Source organism: Neolamprologus brichardi, chromosome 14 (genome assembly GCF_056152115.1).
Source record: "Neolamprologus brichardi isolate AB-2024 chromosome 14, ASM5615211v1, whole genome shotgun sequence".
NCBI classification, from domain to species: domain Eukaryota; kingdom Metazoa; phylum Chordata; class Actinopteri; order Cichliformes; family Cichlidae; genus Neolamprologus; species Neolamprologus brichardi.
The window spans coordinates 30,371,605-30,383,609 of record NC_142117.1 but is presented as its reverse complement, the minus strand read 5'-3'; the positions used below and the strand labels follow the sequence as shown (position 1 = coordinate 30,383,609).

Genomic DNA, 12,005 nt, shown 5'->3' with positions numbered 1-12,005 from the left:
AAGTAACACAGTGAAAGTTGTGTCTTGTTTTGTAAGAAAGTTTACTTGGACAAAAGATTAACTCTATTTCTTGGTATATTTTATATATATTTTAAATGAAATGAAATTATCTTTTTATTTACTTAAATTACAAATACTAACATTATTTCTAAAAAATAAAATATTGTGTGATGCATCCACAACACATTTATGCATTTCTACACAAATACCAGTTCAAATGTTAAATTGTGGCTCAGAACCACTTCAAGAGATAGACCAGTTTGTTTACAATTGTCAAAAAGTCTTTGAGTGCTGTATGAAAGTGTGTTAGTAAATATGAACATGCTCAGAGTAGAAGAGTGCTATACCAATGCATTTATCTGCTTAATTTATGCATAACAGGCTGCATCTCCTCAGTAAAAAGGCCTGCATATGTTTTTTTTATCAATATGAATTTTGTGCTTAAAAGATGCTCCAAAAATTGTTCTTTTCTTCATAAAGTCTGTCCAAATTATAATATAATGTTAGAATTCACTAAATGGTTCTTTGTTTTTATTGCCTTTTTTCATTTGGTTGTTGTGTTTTTTATATATATGTATATAGTAGGGGTGCAACGATACACAAAATTCACAGTTCGGTTCGGTTCGATACTTTGGTGTCACGGTTCGATATTTTTTCGATACAAAAAAAAATGTTCATGCCTTTTTAATTTGTCATTTATTAAATTTTCACGGCACATTCTGCACCACATCTCTGTGCGTTCATCATTTGTTTGAAGCCAGCTCACCTCCCGCAACCACTTTTCCGAGAATACGCGCTTCTTTTGTGGTTCGGACTCCTTCTGACATTTCTTTGGAGGTGGAGGAACATCACAGTAATTGCTTAAAGGAGCTTCTTTGACATCTTTAAGAGTTCTAAACAAATGTCTGTCCTCCTCCTGAAAATCTTATGTACGCAAACACGTATTGCAACTTCTTATCTTGTGTGCGTTTTTTATTTTGATAGCAAATGCGCACCTGCGGACCACTTATGTGCAGCCCCGGTTATTTAGCTCGTCATATTGCAGCCACAGAAATTCGTTTGTCCATGAAACCATAAAGCTGCACTTTCTTTTTGCCTTATAGTCTGATTTGTCATAACTTTTCCGTTTTGTGGTAAGCTTTTCTTTGGCTGTCACTTCTTCACCCTGACCTGTCTTATTTGGCTCAGCAGAACTAAAATATATATCCTGCTGCTTTTACACACGCACTCCATAACGCTCAGCGATTCTCTGCGCGATCAACCTCTCACATGTTTAAGCTGCGGGAGATTTCACTTGTCATGTTTGCATAGTAAGCTAATGAGTGATAAGACGATGTCAGAGGAATTGGTGCGCAAATTATCATCACTCACCAATCAGTACTGTCGCTCTCTATACACAGTTCGCGCGATTGCAAAGGGAAAGCAAAAAACAAGCGCAAATTCAAACGCGATTTCAATATGTCACATATTGACAGTGGCTCACCGATGCCAATGACATAATTACCCAGCTACATTTCCGAAAGAATGCAAAAGCATTGACATATATTTTTCCTTCCTACGATAGGCCGACGGGCAGAGCAGAGATAGATTTTGGTAGCCCGACTGGAAAAAAGCCCCGGGACGTCGGGCTAGCGATTTTGCGAGCCCTGTATCTGATTGAGGAATCACTCATCTTTGGAAAAGAGAGTTTATTACAGAGAAATGGCTCTTTCCAAAATAAAAGCTATACTATACGCTTCTTCTGGGCTATATTCTCAGCAGCATATTAAACATATCAGGTCCCCATAAGGAGAATCATGTGCTAACAGCTGTCTAAATGACTCGGCTAAAGTTTGTAGCATGCGTGCTTGTTGTTTTTGTCTGCTTCCACTTGTCTTTGCACTAGGATGATGTCGGAGTAAATGTGCAGTCATATTCGTTGTGTTCCCACTAGTGCTGTCAGCGTAAATCTCGTTGAAATGACGTTAACGCCACAAATCGGCAAATCTCCGTCAACGAGCTACCGCGGATTGCCCCATGCCTGGGGCTGAACGGCCAACACGTTAACGAGCTAACTGTGCTAACACACTAGTTCCCACCCATGTAATTTAGCATTGCGTGGCACATCCAACATACTGTTTTACTTTAGTCCATGACGCGCTTACCTTCAGGGTCATACGTCACATGAAAACCAAAATAGTTCCAAACGCCAGATCTGAATGAGGGTAGGGGAGGTTCAATTTGCCATGTTGCAAGGAGAGCTTAACTTCTGTCTCGCTAGCTTGCCCTGCGCTCAGTGAATCTGTGTTCGACTACTCCGCCTAGGCTGCACTGTCGAGCACAGATCCACTGAGCACTCAACACAGACACCACCGTCGAAGGAAAGTTGATAAAATAAATTAAAAATTTTGTATTGTTCGATACATATGCGTACCGAACCGAAAGCACTGTATCGAACGGTTCAATATCGAAACGAGTATCGTTGCACCCCTAATATATAGGTGTTCTAGCATTTGAAGCATCAGAGGTAAATTGGGCTTCACTGGTACTGATAAAGCCCTGTGGCATTTTGTGCTGAAGTATGTAAATAGAATTAGTGAAATTTAAAATTGATGATTTCCAATCTATCCTAATCTATCATTGGTTTTGGAGGGTGGGGGTGACATCATACATCATGTAGTCTGCAGTCCCTGGTGATATGTTATCACAGAGAATTGACATCCAGTGTGATTGGATAAGGAAGCTGCCAAGTTAAAACTTCCTGTTGTTGTGAGACTTAAAATGAGAAAGCACTGTTGAGTATTTAACCCAAACCTGTTTCAGTTTAGAAGGGTTATACCAGTTTCTTTTTTTACAACTGTTAAACACGGTTAACATTTTCAGCATATTTTTACTTCTTCAACTACATCTTGAAACGTTTTGTAACTTAATATTTGTTAAATATGTCTTTACAGAATGCTTCAATCAAACTAACACACTTTATTATAGGTGGTTTTGACACAGTCAAAAGGCCTGTAGCAGTTGGTGTGGTTATGCTGATAACCTATTTATTAGCCTTTTTGGCAAGTTTGGTCAATATCATCTTCATTGTTTCTGACAAGCAGTTACACAAACCAATGTATCTTCTGATTTGCAATCTTGCTGTTGTTGACATCTTCTATACCTCTAGTGCCACTCCAACAATGATCGGGGTTCTACTTGCTGGTGTTAATACCATATCCTATGTGGAGTGTTTAATTCAAATGTATGTTTACCAGGTGGGAGCAATAATGGAGATGTTTTCTTTAACAATTATGGCATTTGATCGGTTAATTGCTATAATCTATCCTCTTCAGTATCATAGTTATTTAACAATTACACGTACACTAGTATTTACATACATTCTGTGGATTGTTGCCTGTAGTTTTGTGCTTTTTACACTTGTAACAGCTACACCGCTCCCTCACTGCTATTCGAGGCTTAGGTACACTTTCTGCGACTATGCTGCAGTTATGCGAACCACTTGTGTTAACCCAGAGAAATATTTCAACCAAGTTGCCATTATATCATTTTTTCTGTCATTTTTCACATTCACTTTCATTTTTTGTGAAAATATTATCAAATAATGACAAAAAGAAAATGGGAAGCACTCTTGTGAGTCACCTGATTTGTGTATCATGTTTATACTGTCCTCAGTTTGTCATTGTTATCTTGACCAGGTTTGGTGTGGTGTTAACTCTTGAAGAACGCCAGAGTTTGTTAATTGGCACCATCCTCGGTCCATCTCTTGTAAATCCTTTTGTGTATTGTCTCAGGACAAAGGAAATTAAAAGTAAGATTATGAAGATATTCAGGAAGGTTAACACAGCTGGTTAGAGTCTTGTGAACTGTGAATACACTTAAATGCTGGGCACAAATACCTTACAATACAAAGTGCCTTGAGGCGACTGTTGTTGTGATTTGGCGCTATATAAATAAAACTGAATTGCATTGAAATATTATAATATTCATATATGGACTTTCTAAATTTTGTTTGGTGATTTGTGAACTTTTGAACCCTATTTAGGTGAGAAGTCAGATTTAATGCAAAAATGTTGAAGATAATTTTCTTACACAAATTCTGAAATACAGAATGTTCCAATTCACTCTGGGACTTTTCTGAGTTTTGATTAAAATCCAGAGACCACAAGTTTACAATTCAAGTACTGAACTAACATCTTCTCTCATTGATTCTTTGACAGTTTTTTAGTGATTATTTATTGTTTTTTGTGAGCAACACTGTGTGACAATAACAATTAAGTAATTCTTTTTGTTTTGAAAAAAAATTAACAAAATTAATGTTTTAATGTTGTCTGAGCAGACTTTTATGACCCTAAGAATATTTATTTCCTTTGTGAAAACAGTTGAGGTCATTAAAAAATTAAGTAACTGCTAAGAAGCCAAGGGTCACGTCAAGAGAGTAAGAGGATCTTTTTGTTGAATCAACTACTAAAATAGCAAACTTCAGATGGGATAGGAACGGGCCATGAAAAGAAAGATGTCTAAATTTAGAAATTATCTTCTTAGATTTTTTTCTATAAACTAAAAACATTTTCATCTTGTATATGAGAGGATTTTTGGGCTACAACCCACATACTGAAGTGTGCTGCTAACTCACAAATGGATATATTATATGAAATATTAGTGCTGACTGTATTTGTCAGTTAACACTTTGAAACATTCTCATTAAGCTGCAACCTGAATGTATCCTATGCTGTGACAAGAAATGTCTACACTACACACTAACTACACAAAATTTGCGCTAAACGTCGCAAATCTCTCACATCTCAAAACACTACCGTCACTCCTAAAACTTCCCCCTTCCTAAACAACCAAATGCCATGTTGCCATATGATTTTTTGATTGGTCGACATGGTACATTTTTCGACCAATAGGAACGGGCAGGGTTTTTTTGGTTTTGTTTTTGCTCACAGGTGGAGAGTGCTATCAAGCGTTTTCTTTATAAAACGGCATTTTTACCATTTCTTCCCGCAGTAAATATAAACAACGATAGTATTCAGGAAGAAAACCAAACATTGCATATATTCTTTTCATAACTCTGGTTTTACGTGGCCTATCAACACAATTTAAAAACTGGTATAAAGTCCACACTTTTTCTGTCAATTGTTCCATCTGTCCTGCTCACATCTCCAATGGTTAAACACGTTTTCATTAACGTGGCTTCACTCCACATCAGCCACGCCGCTAGTTAAAACACCGGTATTGCGTGCATATTTTCTGAACATTTTGTCACAAAATGTTTGAAACACCACTCACCTGGACTGGGACAGAAGTGAGAATTATTCTGTTTTGTTGGTTTTACACTGCCCTGCTAGCAGCAACTCTTACATCTACACTGAAAAAATAAGGCACATGTTTTTGACTCTAAATTCTGCCTAATATGCATTAAATTCCCTCCCACAGACCTTTGTAAATCATGTTTCTATACAGTCTCTTCCCATAATTTTGCGCCCCTGAAAAGGAAACGTCTACAGATAGATACGCAATAAGGTCAGACACAACGTCACTTTTGTGACAGATTTTTAAAGCCTTATACACAGCCTCTCTTATATGCACACATCAGGCTTTTGAAAATGTGTAATTTTATCTATATTTTAATTGGAGAATTTGAGACAGTTTTTTTTCAACAAATTTGTAAATTACCTAAAAAATATTTACAGAAGGAGATGTTGTTGAGGAAGCATTGGGGATCTCTGCTTAGGCACAGGTAGCGAACACACAGTAAATTCCATTCCCAAATCCCACTTAAGTGTGCCTAGGCCTACATCTTTAAGAATGCCATGGCATGGTTTAATTGTTATTTAGTTATTGCTCATGTCCAGCTGAACCCCTTAGGTCACAGCTTGCAGCTGTATTCAAGCAAATCTCTGGTAGGTTAAGTAATCATAGGCATGCATGGTATGGATAGATGAGTGCGTGTACCTTTTTTGCAAAGCACGATCACATGTGGCTACTTTATTGACTAACAGGCTTCACGGCCGTGGCATTTGTTTTTGTTTTTTCAGGAAAATAAATTCATGCTGCACAGTCAGAATAAAAACAAGCAAAGTCATAAGAATAAAAAAAATATTGTCAAGTGGGTAGTACATGTTGTGACTAAGCCAATTCAATTCAATTCAACCCAGCTGTCTGGGTTCTTTCTGGGTAAGCTTTTCAAGGATGGAGTTGAAGTATTCTAATGTAAATCAAGGTGCACATAATCAAGCAGCCTTTGTGAGTTTTATTTACCTTTGCAAAGTAGTCAAACAACAGTACAGAGTACAGAAGTATTTTGCGTGTAATGTCATTCTTAAGTCCCTTTCTGTCATGTGCTAGCCGTGTGAAGCAGGCAGGAGAGGACCCAAACGCAGAGTCACAGAGGCGAACATGAATTCAAAAGGCAGCTTTATTGCTGAACATCAGGAAATACAAAACTAACTAAACTTGGAATGTACATGAAACTAACCAGGCAGGTAGGCAGAACACACAAAGGGGAATGAGGAAGAATGCAACACTGGACTGAGGGAGAAAGAGGCTTAAATACATAGTACAACGACGAGGAAACAGAAAACATATGAGGAACGCAGCTGAGACAAATTAGATATGATGAGACCTGGGTAACAAAAATAAACACACTGAACATGGAACATAAGACCTTCACAATACAACGGGAAATGAAGGAACACAAGACTGAGACATGAGTTTGACAGAAGAGTGGAGGAAAGGCAGATGAAAGGGAGCGAGAGAAGACGTGGGAGCACAAGAGAGAGACACGACGGGCTGGTGAAACATGGGAATGAAACACGGGGGAAGCTTAAATGTACAAAAGCTATCATTGGGTTTACCAAATGAACCTAAAATAACAAACCATATTACAAAATGACACCCACACACAAGAAACTCAAAATGTTGGGTCAAAATGACCCAGAACCATGACACTTTCACATAGGACACAGCATGCACTGCAAGCACTGCACTGACCACTAGCTGGACCAAATAAATGACCCAAAATTTGTGTTGTGGTGGCTGCTGCGCTCTTCCTGTGTGCCATTTTTTGAGGGCTGCTCTACATTTTCTAGATTTTTCCTGTCATTTTGAATCATATATATTTCATGCATACTTGAGTTTCATATGATGTCTTAATACAAACCTCCTGTATGGAACTCAGTCTGCATTTTACATTATTTTGCAGCTGACAAGTGAATTTAATATAATATTACAGTTTTTTCTGATTGCTTAAGCACATTTTTTGTAACTATTGGCTATTTTTGCAAAATTCTACACACAAATAAGAAAACCTGTCACCCAATTATCAAAACATTGTAGTTCTCTTGCAAAAGCGAACACAGCTAGATTAACTCTTCACACCTTCGTAAAAATGGTGTTTTCGTATCAAACAGTACACACAAGCCATCATCTACTAAGCACACAATGCGCCAACTGCACACTCATGGTATGAATACAAAACACATCTGGCTTTTGCTTTCTCTGTGCACAAGCTAGGCCATGTCAGTTTGAGCTCATACTTTTGTCATAGGTCTGTAAACATGGAGGGATCCAAACTTCAAGTACTGGTGTTTATTTACACACATCAAAACAAACACAAGTGTTTATTTCCAAGTATAGGATTATTTGCAATCGCCATGTTGACTATATGGGTTTCTTGGTCTGCAGTGAACATGCGTCCTCTGCCCCCAGCATCTGGTCATCTAGCAATTCTGTAAAGTAACAATTTCAGTATTTTAACATCTATGGTATTGTTGTGTTTCTCATTAGCATATGGCAGTGCTACAAATCTTAGTGCAAAGTGACTGTACTAACCGATTCTCATTTCAAAATGTCCTTATGATGCTTGCTACAGTGTAGCGGCTCGAGTTAGGCTGAACCCGTCGGCCAGCTTCCCTCAGGGTCATTCCACGGTTGATTACATGGTCCACTATTGTAGCTCTGATGTCATCAGCAATTCTATTTCTTACTCTTCTAACCCTTCCTCTCCCCCCTCCTCATCCTCTCCCCCCTCCTCGTCCTCTCCCCCCTCCTCGTCCTCCTCTTGTTCCTCCTTGTCCTTGTCGTCCTCTTCATCCTACTTCTTCACCTCCACGTCCTCTTCCTCGGCCTCCTCTACTTCTCACTCTTCCTGCTCCCTCAATTGTACTCCACACACAGAGCTTACCTGTATTATAGTGCTTGGGCTGATTGCAAAGTGAACTAATTATCTAAAAAAGTTTTTACATGTGACAGTGTGCCAGACAGTTGGCAAAATAGTGTAAATAATAGCCATAAATGTGTATAGTTTTGCTAGGAGTGTGTTGATCATTTGGAAATTGAGTGTAAAGCAGTGAGTTGTGTTTACAGTTCTGCAAAAAGAGTGCTGTGCAGTGGATTGTAGCTACAGGTTTGCAAAGTGTGTGTTACAAAATGGCAAACTGAGTGCAAAGCAGTGTTTGTGCTTTTAGTTTTGCAAACTCAGTGAGTGGTTTTGCTATAAGTATTAATAGTTTTAGAAATTGTGCTATAAGAATCACAGTTAGTGTTTAAGCATTCAGAAAAAACTGTAATATCATGTTAGATAACAACCAATGTATTAATTTTTAGTACATAAAGCAGAACTTCACACATGCCCATGACTTTTATGTCTAACAACAATTTATTTCAGTGTTTAAAAAACCTGACATGCCCAATTCAGTGGAAATACATTTCCACAACACTGCTTTCCTCAAGAGGTCCCTATATGCACATAAACTGGTGGCATAAAGTTGCTTGCACTCAGACGCTCAGATAGACTCAAGTTTTTGGTTTGGAGGAAGTGTGACTCTTCAGCCTGGCTAGAGTGCTGAAGAGAAACCTAGGGTTGTTCTTATTTTCTTCAATATGATGAATAGTAGGATGCCCTTGCTTTACAGAGAGCTTTCTTATAGAGCGGCAAACTCTTTACAGGCTAAATAAAATTCTAAATTAGTGAGATTATATTTACTGTCAAATTTTGGAGTGATCTACTTTAAGGTACGCATTTGAGAGTTATACCAGGAAGTCAAGTACTTCTGATTTGAGACTGTTTTTCAGTGGATCCATACGAAGTGAGGATGTAACACTATTGTAGATTATTGACTTGTGTACGAGTAGTGTTTAGAGAGCTGCTCTTTAATAAATTGTGCAATCATTAGATTAAGCTTCTTTAACAAATAGCACAAAGGACAACAAGATGATTCACATACAGAATATTTTCTGGGGTGTAATTCTCCTGGTGGCAATCTTGGTCTCCTCATCTTCTTCTTCACAGCACAAACAAATGAGTGGTTTTCAATTCAGATGTGTAATAATGTGAGCCCAACTTTATCAAGCCCAAATCTTGATATATCTATATATCAAATACAGAAATAAAAGACACAAGTACTGTGTTACCAAACCCTTTGAGGTTCTTTACTGGAGCTATAGGTACTAATGATAATTCACTCAAGAGGGGTGAGTATGACACATCTTTCCTGTCAGCCCTTTGTCAACAAAGAAGTCATTAACCTAATGAGTAAACTTAAGAGGGAACACAGTGAACGTTGTGTCTTTTTTTGTAAGAAAGTTTAGTTGGACAAAAGATTAAATCTATCTATTTGTATTTTGGTATAATTTTATATATTTCAAATGAAAAGAAATGATTTGTTAAACTCACATAGATTACAAATACTAACATTATTTCTAAAAATAAAAATATTTTGTGATGCATACATTTATCCACAACACATTTATGTGTTTCTACACAAATACCAGTTCAAATGTTAAATTGTGACTCAGAACTGCTTCAAGAGATAGACCAGTTTATTTAGAATGGTTAAAAAGTCTGTTAAAAGTGCTGTATGAAAGCGTGTTAGTAAATATGAACATGCTCAGAGCAGAAGAGTGCTATACCAATGCATTTATCTGCTTAATTTATGCAAAATAGGCTGCATCTCCTTAGTATAAGGCCTGCATATGTTTTATTTAATCTATAGGGATTTTGTGCTTAAAAACTGCTCCAAAAATGTTTCTTTTCTTTATCAAGTCTGTCTAAATTATAATATATTATTGGAATACACTAAATGGTTGTTTGTTTTTATTTACCTTTTTCATTTGTTTGTTGTTGCGGTTTGCAACGTTGAGTTGTGTTCAGTGGTTGAGAGGAGGCAGTAGAAACCTTAGCAGGATAGTAGGAAGAATACACGATCACACTGGTACTGGGGATTCCACAGCGTATCCTTTAATGCACATTCTCTTCATCAACCATACAAGGCCCGGTTGAAATGCTGCTGCTTATCAAATATGACAATGTTCATACAACCCGTAACGTTGCAAAGGTTTTCTGGAGAGGTAAAACAAAAAAGTCTGTCTCTCTCCATGTATTCGCGTGCAAGCACATTGCTCCCATAAATCACAGAGAGGGCAGTGGCGCACACTAATGACCTCATAACCCCTTGACTTATGTTACATTAAAGAGACACCACACCATTGTGACTGTTACATATTCCCCCCGGGTTAAACAAATGCTGTCCCCAGCCGAACACAGCAAAGGTATAATCCAGACTTAACCAGCCTCCATACATGGTTCAGCAGGATAAGATGTTAAAACCAAAACAGGGAAATGTACAGTGCAATATGGACAAAGTGGCATACATGATAGTGTCCCACATGGTAAATGGCCATGTTATAGAAACTTAGGATAGCCAGGACAATTACAGAATGAAATTCCCTCTTTTTCGTTGGGGTTTTTTTTCTTCAAAAACTGTAAGAGTCAGCATAATATGTGAAAACAGTACCAGGAAGAACTGTACAAAACTTAAACAACACTCATGCTACAACAGTAACCAGCACGAAACACATAAAAAATGCAACTTCAGGAACTATGGCAAAACTGCATCAATCCCACGCTCAGGAAAAGCAGATCCACGCACATCCAATGGAGCCACGACGAAGAGGCCAAACAGAGAACGGCACCAGAGTCCCCCGCAATCCTTCGATCTTCTCGACGTCCGCGTCCAGGCCAGCTTGGTCTGTTTCTGCGAAGTATGTCAGACATCAAATTTGATGCAGAATACCTGATTGTTCTGTAAATAGTTTGAAATGTTTATTTTAAAAAAAGCCTTGGCTACATTTTTAGGTAAACAGCTGCAAAAAAAACTTTGTTGTTTGCATAACTCAGTGACTTTTTTGAAGAAGTAACTATATAATTAATTGCCCAACACTGGTCATTATATACTATATTTTGCAGACAGAGAGTTACAGGACTCTCTCCCAGACCACAGACTCATGCTCATAATACAAGTCAGAGCTTTATATAAAAAAAAGAAAAAAAAGTTTTGTTTTCTAAAATTGGAGTTCAAGTTATTTTTACCTCCAATAGTGTTAACAAACTACACAGGTCACGAACAAGTTTTTTTTTTAAACTTTTCATTGTAAGTGGGCTAAATCAGTTAATTAAAAGTAGTCTAACATAAATGTAAATGCTGTAATTTTTATCATTTTAATAAACCATGTAGCTTGGATGGATTCGATGCTGGTGGGACCACAGTGCACACGTCTGCTGTTGCTCACAGTGGTCCAAGGGTCCACTCAGGGAGTTTGTGTGTTCGCTTAAAAACATTAAAAATTAGAGGGAACATTGCCCTGTAGCATTTTGTGCTGAGTTATGTAAATAGAATTAGTGGAATTTAAAATTATCCTAAAACTATCCTCATCTACCATTAGTTTTGGAGGGTGGGGGTGACATCATACATGATGTAATCTGCAGTCTTTGGTGATATGTAAACACAGACAATTGATATCCAGCGTGATTTGATGAGGGAGCTGCCAAGTTAAGACTTCCTGTTGTTGTGAGACTTAAAATATGAAAGCACTGTTGTGTGCTTTTCAAACAGGTTTGGGTTAAGAAAGGTTAAAACTGATTCTTTTTCTTTTTTTACAACTGTTTATCACTGTTAACAGCATATTTTTTACTTCTTTAACTGCATCTGATAATTTTTGTAACTTAATATTTGTTAAAT

At 37.6% G+C, this 12,005-nt stretch overlaps 1 pseudogene; it reads left to right on the top strand.

The window, feature by feature from the left end:
• Positions 1 to 2,921: 2,921 nt before the first annotated feature.
• On the top strand, positions 2,922 to 3,834 carry LOC148098972 (olfactory receptor 6M1-like; annotated as a pseudogene).
• Positions 3,835 to 12,005: the final 8,171 nt, after the last annotated feature.